General features: G+C 42.4%; 1 long non-coding RNA gene across 3 annotated transcripts; it reads right to left on the reverse strand.

Moving 5' to 3' along the window:
• Positions 1-1,175: 1,175 nt before the first annotated feature.
• On the reverse strand, positions 1,176-18,825 carry LOC146801991 (uncharacterized). Of its 3 annotated transcripts, XR_014967681.1 has the most exons (6): positions 18,722-18,821; positions 18,209-18,264; positions 9,470-9,526; positions 7,210-7,531; positions 6,981-7,078; positions 1,176-5,193 (listed from the first exon to the last, which is right to left on the reverse strand). It is a non-coding gene; the product is annotated as an uncharacterized LOC146801991 (long non-coding RNA). The 3 variants fall into 3 exon arrangements; XR_014967679.1 differs by lacking the exon at positions 18,209-18,264 and having other exon boundaries at positions 18,722-18,825; XR_014967680.1 differs by lacking the exons at positions 9,470-9,526; positions 18,209-18,264.
• Positions 18,826-20,127: the final 1,302 nt, after the last annotated feature.

Below are 20,127 nucleotides of genomic sequence, written 5' to 3' on the forward strand. Positions count from 1 at the left end.
TCCTTCGAATTCCTCAAATCAAAAGGAAGTTCATTCCAGGCCCTAGCCGCCCCTGCTACAAAACTTCTCCCGCCCCATCTGGCTTTCCTTATAATAGGGAGGACGATAAGTTTTGCTCCCAAGGAGCGCAAAGTTCTTGCCGGAACATACCAGCGAAATTGTTGTCTCGGATGTAGAGAGCCTGTATTCTGCAAAGCGCGGAAAACTAAACAAAGGGCTTTGAAGAGGATTCGCTTTTTTACAGGCAGCCAGTGAAATTTTCTTATTGCGCCAGAAATCGGGGTGGACCTCGAAGTTCCCGTAAGCAACCTGGCTGCTGAGTTCTGGAGTTCTGCATGTTCAAATAAAGACCATTACAGTAGTCAAGGCAAGACATAATCAGAGCTGTGACCACTGTAAATTTACAATCCGAAGGCAGAAGCGGAAGCACTTTCCTCAGGCTCCTAAGAATGTAAGAGGTGGTGGAGACTACTGCATTCACCTGAGCTCGCATGGAAAGGCACTCATCCAGCACTACACCCAGATTTTTAACTTTTCTTGAGGGGACTGGAAGAGTACCCATGGTCTCAGGCCACCAACTAGGAGTCCAGATATTGGCATTATTGCCGAATAGCATCACCTCTGTCTTACTTGCATTGAGCTTTAAACAGTTTTGAGACATCCAATCTCCTACTGCCCCCATACAGTCATGTAGCCTCTCCCCGGACGCCCTCTCCTGGCCTGGTAGCATAGATATTACTATTTGAGTGTCGTCAGCATAGGATGTAAGACAGAAGCCAAACGATTCAATCAAAGGGGCCAAAGGAGATACGTAAACGTTAAAAAGCGTAGGGCTGAGGGAAGAGCCCTGTGGAACCCCACAAGGAAGAGAAAAGGGGTTCAAGACGACGCCGTCGTCCTCCACTCACGATCTACTGGATCACCATCACTTGGGCTCTATGGGATTCAATGACTACTCTACATCTCCCCTTAGTACAGAGATAACCATCCTATTCTGCTACCAACTGATAACGCCGGATTCCTATCTTATCTTATTTTATCTCACCACTCCTAAGAATCCTCAGCCGACTGGACCTTTTTACCTGCTGTGAAGTGTAAAGGGGAGAAAACCAATTCATTCAAAGGTATGTCAATTGACCGATCAATTCAGACTCTGAAGAATCACTAACTCCGAATTAAATTTTAGAGGATTTATTACAAAGCCACAAAGTATTGAACATACAAGCACCTCATGACGAGGTTAAAGAAATACATGGGCACTAATACAAAGTTCATCCTACGCACCAGTCTAATCCGGTGAAGCATAAAAGAATAAGAAACTCCACAAATATTAAACAAGCGATAACTGCTCCAACATCTAAATCAGCCTTCATTAGTACCTGTGAAGAAATCCATTAATCTGTCCCTACACTCTCACTAAAGTGACATCCCTACTTAGCATCTCCCAAGGCAAGATCAAGCAAAGGTATCAGCTCGTGAAGACTTCCTAAGAAGTACACTCACGTTGTGAGAGTCAGTAGTCAAAACCACTGAGTTTGTTCTAAGTCTCCTTCCTCAGTATCTATCCTTTCCTTCTACACTCTAACAGCTCTCTACTCGCATTTGCTCTCTCCTCCCTCGGGGCACTGTCCCTAATACAAAATGTACCATACAAAGGACACACCTCTGAAACACCTCTTCTGGCTGAGCACCTCTTGTAGGTAATTTTCCACCAAAACTTGTACTTCGTCCAGCAACGGTTGGTCTGTCCTTGAGTCTCAGGCTTCTTCCAATTATCGACATTCTAGAATACACCGTTGCAGCTCTCCTCCATACCTAACTCCTAAAACAAAAGGCGTCAGTCTAACTAACGAAGACGGTGTCCTTGCACCTGCAACAGAAGCATGAGAACAGAAAAACCTTGCACGCACAGGCAATTTGCTGACTACCTCCAAATGAGAGCTTTACCAGGGAAAATACACTTCAGGCCTACAGAATTCAGTTAACATAAGAAATACAAATGGGCCTTTCATAGCAAAACGTGAACATTCATTTAGGACTTTACACATCAAGAATTACACGCATTTATAAATGTTGCATCTGCAAGCACTACATTTTATCACGTTAAAACTCAATGAATCATTTCTACATGTGCAGACTTTAATATGGTACACGTTTAAATCTAATACATTTTACATTACACACGAGCTAATTCACTAGGCATTTGCAATGAACAACAAAGTTACATAAGCACATTTAAATGCCACTTTACTTTCTTGAATGGCACAAATTAATTTTCTATCATAACACTTACACATTTCATTAGTACCCCGGCATTTATAATGATCACAAATTTAGTACAACACAAGAATATATGCGGGTGTGGATTATGATGCACCTCTACAATTTACAAAACATCATGACACTCTATCAGTCTCCTCAATACTTAATGGTCTCTTCTGGCACTTATTTAGCCCACAGTGCTCTTTCCACCCACTGCAGTGATGGGGAGAGATAAAAAGTCACAAGTCCCATTGAGCCTGCCCTGTCCTTTTGACCCCTGCCTAGGCATAGAAATTGTACCTCTGGGCAACACTGGGACTTCAATGTGATGCCATCACGTCTCCAGATCCCAAAACCATTGGTCCAAAGACACTACAACACAATACTCTATGTGCCAAAGCCCAGAATAGGCTCGACCTACAAACGTGCTGCTGATGCACCTGGCCTATGACTCTCCCTGATCCCTGTCACATTAGATGGATCAAGGAGAGCCATAGGCCAAGTGCATCAGCAGCAAGTTTGTAGGTCGAGCTTATTCTGGGCTTTGGCACATAGAGTATTGTGCCTCAGCCAAATGCACACCAGCCCTGCTGCTGCTCTGGTGCCAAGCTGCCCTGACCTTGTTCCGCCAGAGTGTCTCAGTCCACCATCGCCCACATGCTTCCTCTGCCTAGGCTGGTGTAGTGCTGCTGCTTCAGCTGGCTGTGCTGAGGGCAGCCAATTCCGATGCCCGGGGCAGGCTCAGGTGGACTAGTGACACCTGTGTTATATGTGCTGGTGAGCACCTGCCTGCTCTAAGTGGTGAACCTCCCAGTACTGGAGCTTCTCTCCCCCTCCTGCTCACTGCTGTACTGGCCCTCCTGCGGGGCTCTGCCCCCAGCGATCAACTGCCAGCATTGGTACTGCATGCTGGTCCTTGCCCAAAGGCACTCCAGGTGCGAAGGAGAGAAATGTGGAGAGAGAGAGGTGAGAGAAAGTAGGAATGCAGAGAAGAGGACAGATATGAAAAAGATGAGAAGGGGTAGAGAGAAAAGATCAGAGCAGCGGTAAAGTGAAGATGATGAGAGCTACAGAAGAGACAGAAAATAACTGGGTTAGAGGGGAGCGAAAGTAGAACAAAGATAGAAGGATGAGGCCATAACAGCCTGTGCGTGCATTTAAACTGCCCTTTCGACCTGGTAAAATAAACTTTTTGCCAGGCCCAAACCTTGTTTTTTAATACATATTAGTCACCCCCTAGGGTAGGCACCACACAGCCCAGAGGGCAGGGTGCAGTGTACTTAAAAAGTAGGACATGTTGTTAAAAGGTGAAGTCTTCTGAATAATCAGAGGAGATGAATAGGATTCTTCTTAAGATTTATTGAGTGTATCATATACAACAGCTCATCCACCCAACTGCCTCAGGTTGATCCTTTTCCAAACTCCCTACAATTCTCAACCTCAGCCAGAGTAATGGTCATGTTCTAGAACGCATAGATGTCATCATAACAACAGGTAAACAGAGGAAAGAAAAGTGCATAACATTATAACACATGTGCTTTTAAGTCTTACATGTCCTAGTAGTGAAAAAATTTGTGTTGCACTACTGCAAGAACTACCTCTCCCATAGGATAACATTGGAGTTACCGTATTTCATTTTATAAGTCTAATTTCCAAATGGGACTAGGTAACTGGAAGAAATTGGGTTATTGGTTGACTGGGGGTAAGTCCTGGTCAGCAGCAATTACAATCCTTGTCAGGTAGAGGTACAAGCCAACCCTAAGTTAACCTGTGCTCAGCCCTATGGTAGCTTGCCACAGAGCAGTCAGGCTTAACATAGACGCGAAGTGTAAAGTATTTGTGCAGCACTTTCAACAGCAATAAAGTGAAAAACACCACACAAAAAGGATCCCACAGTGAGATAGAACCATAGAACTTTCTTTAATAAAGAAAAAAATACTAAATCAACAAAAGTCCAATTGTTAGAACCAGAGATATTCAATTTTGAAGATATGAGTAAAAATTGCACCAAAAAGGATAAAGCGGCAACTGTGTATATCTGGCTGCGCCAGACCAGGACACAGCCCTAAGTGCAGGCAGACCACAATGGAGCACGGGCCAGCTGCAGGGACCCGGTTAGGCCTGAATAAAGTACTTTAAATCCTGGTTTGCAGAGCATTGCAGGGTGCGGCGAGGGTGCCATGCGAGGGCCTGCGTCATTGTCAAGGATAACAGTTGCGGTGATGCATAATTTCTGAAGAGCCGCGCGGGTGCAATGAGGAGTCCATTGTCATCATCAAGGCCACCGTCAATGAGAGATGCGAAGACCTGTGCCAAGGATGCAACACGCAGTGGTGGTCCCGAAGACATTGTGGGATGCAGAGTTGATGCAGGTCTTTGTGACGTATTCAATTTACGCAGCAGCAGAGATGCATAGGTTCTACTGGGGTCAGCGCCGCACTGCAGAGGAGATTTATCGGTTCTGCTGGTACCACAGAGGATGGCAAAGCACCTTAAGCCCACTTGCAAGGGACCAGATCTGGGGCGGCATCACTTGGCAGGGTAGATTCACAGGTGACAGACTCCAGGTACAGATGCAAGTTTGTTGGAAGCCTGATATGTCCCTGAGGCTTCAGATCAGGAGCCCAGCCAATGAGCACTTGGAGTCACTCAGGGTTCTGGGTCCAAGAGATGCAGATCCAGTCCTTCTCACCCAGGCAAGGGGCATCAGCTCAGCACACCAGTGCAGTAGTTCCTTTAGAGAAGCATTCCAGCAGAATGGCAGTCCTTGTAGCAGCACAGCAGTCCTTCTTCCTTGCAGAATAGCTACAGGTCCACAATTGTACTGAAGTGGTGGTGTCTGAGGTCCCGTATATATACCCAATTGTGCCTTTGAAGTGAGGAGAAGCTACTTTGAAGTAGTAAACACAATAAGAGTAGGTAGCCAAGAATCTAAAGAAAAGGGGAGAGAGAAAAAGTGATTTCCACTCAAGATCTAAAGACAAATGTCTTTTTTGAGACTAAGGAGGAGGTCTAGAAGGCCATCCTTAATGGAAGAGGATGTCTCACACACAATATTGTGTCATGCTTCATCATAGACATCCTATCTCCAACCTGGTAAGATGGTACCACCAGGGCGGACTCAACCTCAGCGACAACTTTTAGGCAGTAGGAGGGAGTTCTTGAATAAATCTTACAGGATAGGACGAGATCCAGTTCAATTAAAAGTGCCTTCAGGTTCCTCGGTTATCACCTTTATTAGTGAGGACCTGAGGTACGTTAAAACCAAAAACAGTCGATGGACCCTATAGAGAATAATGTCTCTGATCCATCTATGCTCGGAAGCTGTTCGTTGGTGCAGGGAGGCCAAATTGATTTTAAAAAGCTTTTATTTCATTTTTATCAGCTGCATGACCACTACAGCAACTACAACAGTTCTTGCTCAGCCAGACTTGATACAGACGTGGATACATTTGCAAATTATTTCCTCCAACCACGGCAAATCTGTGAGGGCTATCCCTGGACCATGTATTTTATCCTATGAATTACTACATATTGGTGGCACCAACGAACAAAGTAAACACCAATCGGCATTTAAATTAAGGGATATCGTCAAAATCCCTTGACTCAACTCAAGCACATTATGCCTCATTAATTGAATAGGGAATTTTAACCCTAGCGATTTCCTACATTAGAAAACTGTCCTGAAGAAGGTGATTAATTACCAACTCACCGAAACGCAGCGTCGACTTTTTGTTTTCTAGTGACTCATCTGTATATGAATTGGTTTTTTAATATTAATATATGTTTTTTAACTCCACTTGTGTAAATTTTATTGAATAACATTTTTCTTCTATTTTATTTTCAAATTGTCATTGACCTTTCGTGTGATACTGACTCTTATAATTGAAGAAGTTATAAATATTTTATGTTAATTAAACCTTAGTACTGTAAACTACCCATGATCCTGTTTAGATGATATAAATAGAAAATAGGGACTTTTTGGTTTTCTTTGTCTGATCCATCTATTCCTTTGAAGTACACAGGTGCCCTGCCTGCTTGCCCTGGCTCCATACTAAATGCAGGGGTTATGCAGCCATTTTTGTGGAAACAGGACACAGCCTATTCAAGTGTAAGTAGGACTGGGCCCAGCTCATCCCTCCCATCCTGGTAGTGATGGCCCATCCAGCCACACCTGAGCTCCCCATCGTGTGTGGCTGTCTAGGAGTAATTCACAAAGCCCAACTGTCACCCACATCCAGTCATGTGACACAAAGACAGACTGAAGGCTGCAAAATGACTAAGGGCCAGATGTATGATGATTGCTTTTGCAACTCGCAAATTACGTCGCTTTGTGACTCGCAATTTGCGACTCGCAAAATGCAATGTACAACAGTGTCTCAGACACTGTTTGTGATCTCAATGGGGATTGCTTTATTTTTTTACATTGCGCATGTTTTTTACTCTATATTAATAATGTTTCTCTTTTTCTTTTATTGAGTTACTGTCATGTTTGTAAAAGGTAATTCTGCCCTCACTTCTATGTGGATTCGCAGTCTAGTTTTTTGCATCATTGGCAAAAATGGAGTCGACCAGAAAATCTAAAAAATATTACAACTAAATTTGTTTTAACAAAATGTTAAATATATTTGAGTAAGGAAAAGAATTATAACCTAAAAATGAGTTGAAGGCATAGTATTATATCAGAAACAGAAGGCACACACAAAAGATTTACACACCATGGATTGTTCATTTCTGAGGAGACCACCTGACCGAACTAGCTCCATTCCAGTGCTGCAAGAGAGTACGATATGCCTTCTATACATGGGAAGAGCAACTGTAAAGGAAAAATAGACACATTAAAAAAGATTAGACATATGTACAAGATTACATTCATTTTTTTAATTTATTTTCAAATCTTGAATAACAACCAATCAATCAGATTTCTTATAAAGCACAACTACTCACTCGTGAGGGTCTCAAGGCATTGAGTGGGTGGGGGGGAATCTGCGGTTCAGTTGAAGAGCCAGGTCATGAGGTCTTTCCTGAATTGCGGCAGTAATGGTGATTGCAGGAGGTGCAGGTCTTCGCAGCGAGGTAGGAGAAGGATCTTCCTCCAGTCGTGGTCTTGTAGATCCGTGGGATGGTGGCCAGGGACAGTTGAACGGAGCGGAGATGTCTGGTGGGAGTGTAGCAGGAGAGGCGGTGGTTGAGGTATGCAGGTCCAGCATTGTGGAGGGCTTAATGGAATTGATTGAGTCTAGAAATTGCTACAAAATCAAAAAGCAACCTAAAAAAGAAGTGGTACTGTGAAATATAGAAATTGGATGCAATTAAGTAACTTTTTGGCATTTGTATTTAACAATCAGCAACCTAAACAATAAAAAGACTAAACATGTAATAAGTGTTAAGAAAACATTTCTATAATTTTACAAAAATGATTGAAAAACTATGTCAGGACAAAAAAAAATATTTAATTCGTTTGTTTTAATTTACATAAAGGGGTAAACCAAAAAAAAAAACCACAGAGCAAAAATATCTACTAATTCAAAGGTAAGAAAAAATATAAAACATTCATTTAACTCTGACTTGAAAACTGAAACACTTTCCCCATGAAAACAGTGAAAAACATGTAGCAGCATTAAAAACACTTAAGATTTGTACTAAATGGCTAATTCCAAAATTATTCTTAAGCGAATGTCAAAAATGCTACCGAAATGTTCTCTCTGGAGCCACAAACAAAAACTCAAAGTAACATGTGTACATTAAAAAAACAAATATACTATCCACAACCACAGTTTAAGCTGTGAATTGAGAAGAACAAAATCTCTAACAGTAACAGAATCCAAGATAAACAATAGTTTAAACAACGACCAATATAAAACCAAAATAAATACAAAAATAACTCCTTACTCATAGATAACTTTGCAACATGGGTTATGTGTACAGTAGGGAAAGGAATACTGACCCCCAGACTCCACGGAGCAATGCCTCTGAGAGACTATGTTAGCATAATTATTTTACTTCAACAATTGGCAGAGCACACCTGTCTATCATTTCCTGGAGGAAAAAAAGTTTTCTGTGAACACCAATGTTTTTTTTGAATCTCTGCAACTGGAATTTTCAAGAAAAACGAAAGAAACGAATGCACAATCGTAATCCGAACTGTGATAATTTAACACATTTTGTGGGTGTAGAATACATAGATCTAATTTTCTACCTATTACAAGACTATAGAAAATATTCAAGTAATTCCTACATGTACTTTGAAAAACTAACAATTAAACTTACCATCACCGTATTTGACAGTATAAAATTAGCCTCCAAAAGTTAAAATCCCCAATCCCACTGTAGACCCTACCACAACATTAAAAACATACCATCCATAGTCTAAAAATAATTATAAGATAAACTCATAGTTTCGAAGCCTTTGATCTTGGTCCAGTAATTTCAGAAATCCATCAATTTAAATCCATAGCAAAGCACCTAAATAAGAATTGTGACACAAAAACCGCTCCAGGAAAACTAAAAAATAAGTGGAAGAGGAGGGCTTTGTTAGTCGGAGAAAACCCCACAAACCCCCTCTTTATATTTAAAAAAGTGCTTCATTGAAGCTCGTAATTTATTGGCATTTACGTAAACACTATTTAATTATTCTTTTTTATAAAAATACGTTTAGGGAACACAAAAGAAGAGGAAAAATGCTTTATTATTAAGCAGAGACCACCAGGGAAACAAAGGCACATTGACTCCAAGTCCATAATTAATTGTGTACGATAGGTGCTATGTTACTGTAGCTGCAAAGAAAGGAAAAATACAATAAACATAAAATAACCACCCATACTAACCCACTACCACTCCCCAAGCCTCAATCCCCGGCCTTCATAAACTACAGTGCATATAGCTAAAATGAGTCTTAGAGGATACAAAAACTAAGGGTACAATGGCAGACATGAACCTCTTCACTCGATCACAACGTTCTTGTGACTTTTGAAAGAGAAGCAAAATAAGCAACATCAAGAAAAATGATGCCTCTAAAAAGATTTTTGTAAACTTTTTTAAAAAATATATTCAGAACGTGCATTATATTACATAAAAAATTTATATATCTTTAGTGTTTAAATAAATGCCTTGCACAACTTTTTTCATATATAAAAGACACATTTTAGAACATATTTGTAATCTAATTTGTAAAAAAATATTAAATGGACAAATTAAAATACCATACCTTGCAAAGTAATGACTTCTGATGTCCTAATTCCTGAAAGCCGGTTTACCAATGTAACTGTGAATGCAAAGTATTTGGTGCTTGGTAAGTGTAGGTCGAAGTAAAAGACCCAATAAAATAGTATGGCACCCAGACACACGTACAAAGTAGCCATCTGTAAAGTGTGTTATAAACATATTGAGACAGAGAATTACCTCCAATACTACCAAATAAGCATTCAAAATAGTCTCAGAACTAGCCAGTGGAGCTGCTGTAGTACTTCCAGGATGCTGTGTGGTGAACTATGCCAATTCTATCCTCCAAAACACACCCAGTTGCTCTTCTTTCTCTAGCCCTCATACATCCCATACCTCTCATGCTTTCTTCTTGGCCTGTACTTTCTGCTTTTACCACTTTAATGGTAGAATTTTCTTGCTCCAAAATAGCATCCCTCCACTTTGACTTGCCTCTGAGCGTACACCCTATGGCATTTATTAAACTGGTTGCTATGATCTGTGCTCCTTTAGTCAAGAAATTTCCAACTCATCCTTCCTCCGGGATACAGGCTGTCGTAATCCACCTATTTATTATTCAAAAATAGGTTTGCAGCCAAAAATTGAATGATCTGCGGTGTTCTCAAGTCTCTGCATATTGTTCTGACCTGTCCTGCAAAAAATTCTCACATGCCTGCCGGAGAAAACTCTCCCTTGGATTTTGATCAAGTAGATATCCTTTTTTCTTGACCACTGCCTTAGATGATCTTCGCTTCATTCTGGAGGACCATCAGGACTGATCCTACTTGACCGCTCCTCAGTATTTGACACAGTTCTAACCTTATCTCCTACTCCAGCTATTGGAGATTGGGTCTTGAATGAGTCGACAGTTCAAGTAACAGCTCTAAAAATGCTGCAAATATATGCAAAATAGGTTCTGTCGAGCTGGTGTGATGCTGATAGTGTGGATCTAAGCTGACCTCCCACTATCCTAACTGAAAACATCTATTTGTATGTATGTTTTCAGATGGTATCAACAGTTCACTAATATCTTTCCGGCTTTTACTCTTGGTCACCATATGGGCAGAAATGTGGCTCGCCCTTCCTGTCCCCTCAGACCACGAGATCACTCTCTCTGTATAAGATATGATGCAACAGCAAGGTCAGAAGAGAAAGAGGAAATTAATAATAAATAAAAACACTGCAAAACTTCCAAATGGCACCCTCTGTAACTACTTGGCCAGGAATATTTTAAGGAGGAAAGAAGTAATAATATCACTACTTTGAGATCGTTCACAAGTGGTATGGTAATCATGGGGAGCTAACTTTGCAGCCATAATAACCAGTACTGTGCAGTATATCTCCTCCATCACCATGCCATTATGGGAAAATTATCCATAAATGGGGAATAGTACAGACGAATGGACGTACCATACTGCTTTATACAGGTCTTACCCTGCTACCAAACCATTTTCCAGGTAATAGTTACTCCTTTTGCCAGGTGGAACTTGGCCCCACAGTTTCAACACACTCGGGGTCTGATTCTGCAGAGATAACTTACACTTTTGAGTAAGTTTAGTATTTTTTGGTATTCTCAAACTACAAGTTTAATTTTACTAATAGTAATTTTACAACTACGGAGACTCTGCAGTCGGGGCGGAGAACTCCACACAAAAGATAATTCTCCATTGATGGATAATTAATTATCCCATAATGGCATGGTGATGGAGGAGATATACTGCACAGTACTGGTTATTATGACATATCCATAGTGAAGGGAGGGACACCCTACTGGCCCTAGAGAACGGGGACAGGATGCAGTATCCCCCCTATGAAGGTAATCCTTGTCAGGAGGTATGGCCTTACCTCAGAAAAGTATAATCAGAAGTTCAGGGACAGTCTGTGACTGGCCCATCAGACCTGGGCGAATTGTGCGAATTTCTTTTACAAGGCAGGGTGAAGGGCGATGAAGTGAAAGATTATCAGGGGCTGTACAATTTGATTGTGAGAGAGCACATGTTCAGTCTTTGTTTTGCAGATCAGCGCCAACACCTGACAGTAAGCTCTCTGACCCCAGGGAGCTTGCCAAGGAGGCAGACCACTGGCTCAGCACTAGGGTCCACATGAAGATACCTGGGAGCGACCCCCATGAGGGGTGGTTCAGGTTTCCATCAGCAGAGTGAGGGGGAGGTCATGGGAGACACAGATTCAAGAATAAGGGGAGGAAAGGGTTCCCATGCCCCTTCGCAGAGGGAGAAGCTTTGGTGGGCAGTGGCCGAGGGCCCCCCATTTCCAACCCTGCTGCTTTGAGTGCTCCCATTTAAGATACAAGCGGGGGGACTCAGTCTGTCCAAGGAAACCACCCACTGGTGGGACCTTTACAGGGTCTTAGGGGTTAGTAGTCCCAAGGGCAGTTCATAGACCATACTATGATCTCTCTTTGCAGGGAGATAGACTAAGAGGGTAAGCTGGTGATCCCTGATGGTGGGAATCATCACTTGAACCAGGTTAAAGTGAATGTGGTCCCAGTCAGTGCTCTGACGGTCAAAGTGGCTAGCCAGACCATGGTAGTTGGACTATTTTCTCGGGAGCAGTACACCGGACTGGTGTCGTAGGGTAACTCATGCCCATGGGCAGGGCTTTTTCTGCCCTACTGGCCTAGTATCCTGGAATGAGGTGATGATGTGACCATGAGGAGGGTCATAGTTAGTCCGAACATGCATTCTGGGGAATGAGTGCCCCCTGGTGTCAGGAGAACTGAGAGGGGTGGCTACCCAGGTTGTCCCAATAGTACAGTTTTCTGTGGGTATCACTTCTAAGTGGAGGGGATCCCAGATGGAGAGGCAAGGCGATGGAGGATCCAACCCTGTCCAGCCTCAAGGTGCAGACCCTGGGATGAATGGACAGTCTCAGGATATCACCCCTGAACTGGTGGGAGGTAGAGTGGAAGTAGCTATGGCTAATTTTCCTTGGGTTGGGGACAGAAATCTGATCCAAGGGGTGGAATGGGCTATGTCACTTTGTTGGCCATGGTAGTACTATCTGCCTACTGGGGTGCATCTGTGAGCAAGGTAAGGTTAGAGTCAGATGCTGCATACATGGGATCCACAGATGAGGAGAAGGGTTCCCCATGGGTCAGTTCAATGGCTCGGGAGAATATAGACAGAGGGATTCAACTGAGTTCAGAGAGGCGTAGGACTGACAAGTGTCCCTGCATAACAGGAACTTTGTCTGTGTTCTATCGCCTGAGCAGGGAAGCCCAGCAATGTGTTGATTAGTTTACCCTAGCTTTTGGCTGGAAGGGGGTTGTATTGGACTTGGGCCTTCCTGCAGGGTCATCCTCAAACATTTTGCCTTCACTCCTCCTATTTTATCTGAATTCATTTTTGCCATCCTGAGGACTCTGTTCACTTTATCACTGCTAAGCAGAGCTTAAGTGCTCTCTCCTTAAAACATGTTAGCTTGGCTTATATCCAAATTGTCATATTTAATTTACTTTTAAGTCCTGAGTTGGGCACTACCTGTGCCCAATGGCCTGTAAATTAAATGCTACAAGTGGGCCTGCAGTATGGATTGTGCCACCTACTTAAGTAGCACTTTCAACATGTCTCATGCCTGCTACTGCAGCTATAGTGTGTGTGCAGTTTTAAACTGCCATTTTAACCTGGCAAAATAAACCTTCTTAATGCATATATGTCACCTTTAAGGTAGGCCCTGGACAGCCCCAAGGGGCAGGGTGATGTATAAAGAGCGATGTGTTATACTACAATGCTCTTGTATGCTATGTAGTGAATTACTACCTCTTTCTGGAAAACCACACACTAACCATCACACACCACTGAATAATTCACCATATGGACAGCAGCACAAAGCACAAGGAAGACAACGAACACATGTACATAAAATGTGAGGAATTTCTGCTTGGTAATAATTGCGGACGAGTTTTAGGTATACATATATCTTCCATAGAAATATTTTTGAGCAACCCTTATTTCACGGGGCAGAAATAGAGATGCAGGAGTCTTGCAAACAAAACATGGATCTTCCTGCATGCAGCATCAAAAAAGAACATATTCCACTGCCACACATGGATCCGCAATGTTATGTTATGTTATGTTAAAGTAATTTTGTAGAGCGCACAGCTACCCTCCTAGGCTTTCCCAGCGCTAAAAATTGACAGAGAACAGAACAAGAGAGAGCAGATTATTGATTAAACAGCCAGGTTTTTAAAGATTTTCGAAAAGCCAGAACTGAGGTTTCATTACGGATTGCAATAGGGCGAGAATTCCAGAGCACAGGACCAAGGTAGGCAAAGGAGCGAACACCAATTCTTTTAAATTTAACATTGGGCACCACAAATTTTTCTTGGGTTGCTGAGCGAAGTAGGCGAGAGGGTAAGTAGGGGCAAACCAAAGTTTGTAAGTACTATGGGGAAGAGCCAAATTTAATTTTATGCAAATAGCATATGGCTTTAAACTTCACTCGGTTTTCGATCCTGAGCCAGGGAAATTTATGAAGAGAATTAGAAGTAGAGGAATTTTTTGGGAGGTGGCACAGCAACCTGGCGGCGGAATTTTGCACTACTTGCAATTTCCGTATAACATCATTATTGGAACCCAAATAAAGGATGTTTCCATAGTCCAGTCTCGAGGTCACCAGTGCCTGGACTACGGTTTTCTGGGTGGAAACGGGAAGCATCCAAGTGATTTTCTTAAGCCACTTCAAGATGGCAAAACAGGTGGCAGCCACCTTTACAGCCTGCAGCCTCATAGATAGATTAACATCGATCAAAACTTCCAGGTTGCGGACACAAGTGGAAGGCTGAGGGAGAGGGCCCATCTCACATGGCCAATGCCGAGGGCCCCAAAGGTCCTTGTTCTTCCCCAAGATGAGGACTTCGGTCTTATCGCCGTTGAGTTTAAGGAGATTGGCTTTCATCCATGATGCGATGTTGTTTAAGCCAATCTGAAGCACCAAAGGGTCACCCAGCTGTCCCGAAGAAAGGGAAAAAATGATCTGGGTGTCATTGGCATACAAGAACAGACTCAATCCTGAGTTCTCTGCTATTATTGCCAAGGGTTTAATATATAAATTGAATAAAATAGGACTCAAAATAGAGCCCTGTGGCACCCCATAAGAGGAGGGATAAGTTTTAGAGGTAGCACTAGAAGAAAAAACCTGAAAAGTCCGCTTAGCAAGGAAGGACTTGAGCCAGTCAAGTGCTGTGCCGGTGATGCCAAAGGACTGCAAGGATTTTAGTAAAATAGTATGGGACACCGTATATATGCAGCGCTCAAGTCGAGCAGTATAAGAGCTACGGTGACCCCAACATCTAAGCGCTGTCGTAGCGCCTCTGAAACACCAAGCAATGTGGTCTTCGTGGAGAAACCTGCTCGAAAACCGGACTGGGAAGGATGTAAGAGATTCGCAGAGTCCACAAAGTGAGTAAGCTGCTGATTGATATGTTTTTCCAAGACTTTGGAAAAAATAGGGAGCAAGGAAATCGGCCTGAAATTGGACAACTGAGAAGGATCTGCGTTGGCCTTCAAAAGAGGAAGAACCATCGCATGCTTCCAATCAGATGGGACAACAGCTTCATGAATCGAAGCATTAAGCAGCTGCATAATAAACAACAGGGGGGAAAAGTCCAGCTGCTGCAACACAAAAGCAGGGATCAGATCACGAGGAGAGCCAGATTTGATACTATTTAAGATGTTTTTAAAGGAATTAAAATCAAGTAATGACCAAGTTTCAAGACTCATAGGGTTATTTACTCTGTAGGCAGACTCAAACAGTGAAGGTGTCATACCAGATACTTCTTTCTGAGTGGTTTGTAAGGCAGAGTAAATTAGTTAAACTTTGTCTACGAAATAACTTGCGAGATTATCGCATTGTTGTTCGTTAAGGATAGGAGGCAGTGGCTGTATATCTGAGCCAGCAAGTTTTTTTACCATGCTGAACAGAGTACGTGCACAATTCTGAGCATTGGAGATAGTGGACGATACAAATTCCTTTCTAGCCAGTTTGCAATAAGCTTGATATTGCTTTAATGCTAGCTTATAATTAGATTTAGAGTCTTGAGTGTAATTCCTTCTCCAGCTTCTTTCCAGTGCTTTGCATTTAGTTTTTTCACTTTTTAATTGCTCTGTAAACCAAGGGGCAGGTAGACGGTGATTATATTTCTTCTTTGTAGATAAGGGAAGGCAACACTCAACCGTATCCGAAAGCCAATCATGTATTATACTAGAAGAGTGGGTTGATATATGTGAAATAGTCAGAGCATTCTCTTTAAGAGTCCTGTTAAAAAATTCCAAGTCCCATTTTCTCCAATTCCGAGTTCTGTGAGGGCTACTCGCAGTGGCTACCGTTGGGGTCAGGAAAAATGTACACTGAAATTTAGTAGCAAAATGGTCAGACCAGCATAGAGGGAGAGCGGGATCACAATGAAGGCGAGTTAAGTTAGAAAAGATAGGATCCAGCAGGTGCCCTGCCACATGGGTGGGACCTTTATTACTAAGTAAAAGATTTAAAGCAGGGAGGTCCGCTATTAGTGTACTACTAGTAGTGCAATCCAGATTTTCAAGATGTAAGTTAAAGTCACCTAATATGGTGAAATTAGATGTTTTAAGAAGATGAGGTGCAATTAATTCTGGTAGTGACAGGGGCCAGGAATTCGAGGGTCCAGGGGGGCGATAGACAAGAATACCCGAAAAGGTAATATGAGGTGTCAATGTAATTTTAAATAACGCTGCTTCAGAATTAGAAATAGCTAAATCTTCCAATTTACATTGGTACGACTTATCATAAATGATAGCGATTCCTCCATCCCTTACACCCTATCCCTCCTGGCTATAGCATAGTCAGATGGGAGAGCCAGTGCGACATCGGGGCCTGAGCTAGCATGTAACCAGGTTTCGGTGAGAAAAATCGCATCAGGTTGTTCACTTTATAAAAGATCATAAACATCCAGCTTATGCGTGGGCAATGATCGACAGTTCAAATTCCAAAAAGTAAAAACTTTACTGACAGTATTATTCCTTGACAGTGAAGCCGTCTTTTTAGAAGACTGGGAGGGGGGACTAATCAGAGTTTTATGGCTTATGTCTTTAGAGAGTGACGTACAAAATGAAAAATTACAACAGGGACAGCAAAAGGTATTATTAAAATCAGAGCTAATACTACAGTTCACACCTGTACCAGCACGACATTGCATTAATTGTTCAAATGAGTACCTTAAGGGAACAGGCGTACTAGAAAGAAATTGGCCAGGGTTCATGGCCCCAGGTCCTGAAAGGGCGCGGACGAGCGCAGACGGGCATGCCATTGGCGCGCCTTTGGCGCGCCACCGCTTGCTGTTCATTAAATAAGGGAATGAGGCAGTGCGGCATGCAAAGACTAGTGCGCTGACCCGGTGAAGCGCGTGGCACCTTCAAAATGGCTGCCAGTTGAAAAAACACATAAGAATGCTCAGGGAATTAAAAATGAATGTGCAACGTGGCAAATTTCAATTAAAACATCAGCGTCAGTGTCAGCAAGTAAAACAGAACAATATACAATTCCTTCGTATTTTAAGCTAAGGCACGTTATTATCATGGAAAGAGAACCTGTCAGGCACTGCGCAACCGCTTGCTGCTCATTAAATAAGGGAATGAGGCAGTGCGGCGTGCAAAGACTAGTGCGCTGACCCCGTGAAGCGCGTGGCACCTTCAAAATGGCTGCCAGTTGAAAAAACACATAAGAACGCTCAGGGAATTAAAAATGAATGTGTAAAGTGGCATATTTCAATTAAAACATCAGCGTCAGTGTCAGCAAGTAAAACAGTACAATCAATATACAATTCCTTCGTATTTTAAGCTAAGGCACGTTATTATCACGGAAAGAGAACCTGTCAGGCGCTATGCGACCGCTTGCTGCTCATTAAATAAAGAAATGAGGCAGTGTGGCGTGCAAAGACTAGTGCGCTGACCCGGTGAAGCGCGTGGCACCTTCAAAATGGCTGTATCACACTAAAGGGTTCAAATATTTGGAGTAAATCAAAGCATCAAGCATCACTAACTCCTAACGAATGTTCCTCACAAAGAATGATGAGATGCTACTATGCACAAAAGGAAGGAGAGGGTGTGTGTAAGAACCGGGAGTCTTCACTTTTAAAGACGAGAACCCTCACTCACCCAAAGGTGACATGCTTCATCATTGGGTCCCCTCTTACACACTGTAACCGCAAGGTATACAGTGTGGGCTACAACTCTCGAAGCAATTGAGAGGAGCGTGAGGTGTTTTAAGAGGATGCCAACTTAGGCAAGGGGAGTAAGGGGCAGAGTGTAAGTCAGAAAGAAAAGGGATTGTGTATAGAAAACTAGCTACTGGGTAACAAAATTCAGTTTACTGTTAGTCCCCATCAGCTAGGGTTAAAACGAGGCGATATAGGATTGAAATAATATCCTAATTACTAGTGGTCGACATGTTTCTGCCAGATGACTACAAGTTCGCGGCATTCATCAGGACCTCTCGAAATTATCAATCTGCTACCAAAACAAAATTTAAGTAAAAACCATACTCAATGTTATGGTGGTTTGTGACAACAGAACCAGCTGCAGTCCGGTCCAGTATCTGTAGAGAATAAAAATAATCAGCCATTTCATTGTCATATCCAATAATATATCATGGACTCCCAACACACCAACACAAACACCTCACACATGATTTGTGCTACACACGTGATTAAAAAGAAACGAACACGTGATGAGGTAAGTATCAAATAGCTTACCTAAAAGGTTAATTTACCTCTCCCTTACAAGGAATGATGCCTCAGATCACAGATTACTGAGAGAGAATACATAAAAACAACAAATGAACAAAAATGCACAACTAAAGACCGGCTTTTCCAAGGTGCACAGAGTTACACAGGTATGATATACGCATAGCGCTTCCATGAATGCGCGAGGTAATCAGTGTTCATAAAAGACATAGGTGATCTGTCTAGTAATTTGATTAACATAGTCAAAGAGGAACATATCAATGAAGAACAAAGAGACGGGACCAGGGAAACACACAGAAAATATGGCGATAATGGACTCTGCCCAACTAAGTTCAGGATAGTGATCATGTATCTCTCACATCCTACAGAACGAGTGGCGGTATCTAGCACTAGAGTTATGCAGCGCATGATGCAAAGTGTTGCCAACAGAATCTAAAGGACCTTCGCCACATCGTATACAGTCTGCCCGGCATGTCAACAAAAGTGCACTGGACAAACGGCAGGCATTCTCATCCCACATACCTTTCATTAACCCATGTCTTTCCGTTCAGGGCACCAAACGAGGGGAAAGAAAGAGCGCGTCTTCACATGTTTTAACCCCAACCAGTGGCTCCGTGAGTATGTCTGACCCGGAAGTTGAACAATTAACATCCGGGTCTGAAGGAATCACGGGAAATGTAGTTCTGCTCTATGGAGCATATTGCGCTATGAATGAACTTTAAAACAGTAGCGTTCTCACCATCAGTGGCTCCAAATGTGTCCACGTATGTAGGTATGCACTACCAATATTTAAAACTAGTATGTAAAGCCATATTGCCACAGTATATTAGAATCTCCAAGTCTGTAAGGATAGATAGACGGAAGAAATAAACGGCAGAAACACTCATATGAAACATCAGGATATCGTATTAATAGATATATAGAGAGTGCAGCCGTTCAGCGCCCCAGCCCAAGTGATTGCCCTGCCAAAAAGCCTCATTGCACATAGAATATAACGTGCGTAATTACCAGATGTTCTCACTGATATGTTCGGGGAATTTAATAATTTCCAAACACCAATTTAGCAGGGACAAACCAGTGTGTATTCAAATATATTATTAGTGTATATTAGAAGGGGCAAAAAGGTTGTTAACAAACAGCCTTGTACTATCTCCATCACAGGCCTGTTAATGGCCTTACAAAACACACACAGTATATGTCAGTGTACTTAATAACACCAAACTGTCGGGACTCAGCAAGACAACAAAACTAAAGGGGTCGGTAAAAAGTTAGACCGAACCCCAAGGAATGTCCTCATTTAAACCTGTCACATGACTCCTGGTACGGAAAACCCACCGTTGTTCACGGCGGAATAGAACCTTATCCAAAGGTCCCATATTGACATCATAGTGAGGTTTATCGATAATGACCCATTGAAGATCGTTTTCTCTGTGTCCTTTGTCTAGATAGTGTTTTGTCATGTGTGTATTTGATTTCTTGCACCGGAAGGTGCTACGATGTTCAGTGATTCTTTGACGTACTTTGCGACAAGTCATGCCGATGTAAATTAAAGTGCAAGGGCACTTAATCATATAAATCACCCCACTAGTATTACAATTAGTGTAGCTATTCAGTTTCCAAGGCCTCCCTGGTAGAATATCAATTTCTGTTACATGGCTCGTGAAGGGACAACATGCACATGAACCACATGGAAAATGCCCAGTGACAGGATTAAGATTCCACAGTGTTGATTGATTATTGTGACACGTGTTAGTTCTTGGTCTCGTGTGCACCATAAGGTCTTGTAAATTGCTACTGCGTTTCAACGCAAACAGAGGAGAATCCAATGGCAGTTTTCCTGTGTTCAGTATATGCCAGTTCTTGTTAATGGCCCTTTTAACACTAGTGGTCAAATTACTGAAAGTAGTAACACACAACAGTCTTTCTGA

This window comes from Triturus cristatus, chromosome 8 (assembly GCF_964204655.1).
Source record: "Triturus cristatus chromosome 8, aTriCri1.1, whole genome shotgun sequence".
Taxonomy (NCBI): Eukaryota; Metazoa; Chordata; class Amphibia; order Caudata; family Salamandridae; genus Triturus; species Triturus cristatus.